Here is a 2,500-nt window from a genome sequence, read left to right as displayed (position 1 = left end):
ATTTAAATAATCATAATTTAGATAGCTGAGGTAGTTTGCGACAAAAGAAAAGGAAAGTGCGATGTAGTGGCACGAGGCTATGCCACGTTCAGTGCCTCATAATGCCACATTGCACGACACAATTGGCCGAGCACTGGGCAGCAGTTATCTCCCCCTAAACAACCTTAACGACTGTCGCCACCTCCACCTGGGCGATGAAGCACGGGGATAATTTTTTACGCTCTCTCCCTCTGGGTAGCCACGGCACGCACGACACAGTTCCTGGGGCAGACGTGGGTAACAGCCTCAGCTTGGGGGCTGCTGTACTTGTGTTGGTGGATTTAATACCCATCGCACGGACCCTGCCCTCATGCCGTGGTCCGTATGGCGGAGTTTGAGGCCTCCACTCCAACTACACGGGTTATGTGCCTACCCCCTTTGTGCTGTGTGAAAAACGTATCGTGTGCTCGCTAGAAAACGAACCGCGGTAAGCTAGACGACACTTGCTTTTTCCGTGTATAGTGTCAGTGTTCGATGTTAGTTTATAGTATCTGTGCACAGTGTCCCGTCCGTGTAGTGTTCATCGTTTGTTTTCCGCGTTCTGTTTTATGTTTAACGTAATTTGTGTCGTGTTTTGTTTTGTTTCGTTTATTTATATTTAGTTTCGTTTCTCGTGTTCTGTTATTATTTATTTAGTTCTTAGTTCTGTTGAGTACCGTCTTAGTTCTTATTTATTGTTTTAGTATTATCGTTCCATTTAAATGACGAATTATCTAAAATAAATGAGTTATTCGGGATGATATCCCGTGCAGTAACTACCGTCGTGTAGAGTTTGTGAATTGAGCGACGAGAGTCACCACAGCGAGGACGAATGGGGGTTGGGGGTGGGGGCGGGGATGGGTAGGGGAGTGAGATGAAGAAAGGACGAAGTGAAATTAGGGATGAATAAATTTTCGATGGAAATTTCTTTGTTTGATTACAAACTTGATTATAAGATTTGATTCAGCCTAAAGTTCAAAGTAAATAAACATTTTTCTCGTTGCTCCGGAGTTTCTAGGAGTGATGTTCTCCAGGGCCATTGTTATTGTTCTACCCAAAAGGTGGAGAAATTTGGAGACTGCCGCTTATTTAATAACTAGAACAGGTATATGCAGTTTCTAGGGTGGTCTTGTTTGTCAGAAAATTACTTTCCTCAAGTGTGACAATAAGGTTATCCTGAGGACCATTTTCATAAATATATAAGAGAAAAGATGTGTTATCGATAAACTTCATGGAACGAGTGACAAATACAGTTATTCAAAAAAAAGTTCCTTTACCCCCCCCCCCCCCCCCGTGTTCTAATAATGTTATAATTAAGAATACCACTCATTGGTACCACACTCTGACAGAAAGTGACTAATGAGGTATATGAACTTCTTGAGGATATCTGCGAAATACTATGAAACTGGACTAAATTTATTAACTATTTGCTTCCACTCCAAGCAACACGTGCCTGACAACATCATTCATAGTTTCATATTATACAATGCATTATTAAAAGACACTTTTCGGAATTGATTCATCTGTCACGCGTTTCATACAGCGATGCTTGAATATTTTAAAAGCTGACACGTAAATAATGCAGTATACAGAGTACATTGAGACTGCATTGAATACCTTTCCTCTGGTTCGATAGAAAGAGACTCCCACCCATTCTCAACCAGCCTGGGAGGATATGTTTTACACGTCTCAAGAGGGATCAGGAAACTTGACTCTTCGACATACGCTTTTACTACGGTACTTTGTAAGTAAATCTTAATGATAAATATTACTTAGCTACTTTATTAAAGTTAACCAGTAAAGTAATAAGCAGTAAGTTAGTAGAAGAATTTAAAGACCATTTGTTTTTTTAAAAGATTATATATATATATATGTGTGTGTGTGTGTGTGTGTGTGTGTGTGTGTGTGTGTGTGTGTGTGTGTGTGTGTGCATTTAATAATTCATATGTATATATATGTAGATATATATATATATATATATATATATATATATATATATATATATATATATATATATATAGATAGATAGATAGACATAGATATATGTATACATATATGTATACATACAAATACATACATATATATATACAAATACATACATACATATATATATATATATATATATATATATATATATATATATATATATATATATATATATACATATTTATCTCCTTCACACCTTTCAATCTAATTTTGAAATACGCGACAACTCTTCGGTTTGCTCTCCTAGTTATCCAAATAAGGTTGAGAAACATTCCGAGATGAGAGCGAGCGCGACGTGCTTTGGAAACAAGAGTCAAACCGAGAGAAATCAGGGAACGTAGACAAAGTTCCGTACAAAATAGTTCCATTATTTAAGCATCGATCTCTACATTCTTCTCTATTCTTTCCTTCTGTAAAAGGAATGTTGTCGAGATTCTTCTTAATCGTAATCCCTTTAATTCATCTGATTTTTTTTTTTTTTTTTTTTACAGTTAAT

Source organism: Penaeus japonicus, unplaced genomic scaffold (genome assembly GCF_977035675.1).
Source record: "Penaeus japonicus unplaced genomic scaffold, GWHDUDI00000001_assembly GWHDUDI00000018, whole genome shotgun sequence".
Classification (NCBI taxonomy): Eukaryota; Metazoa; Arthropoda; class Malacostraca; order Decapoda; family Penaeidae; genus Penaeus; species Penaeus japonicus.
The sequence above is the reverse complement of the archived record's forward strand: the minus strand, read 5'-3'. Positions refer to the sequence as shown.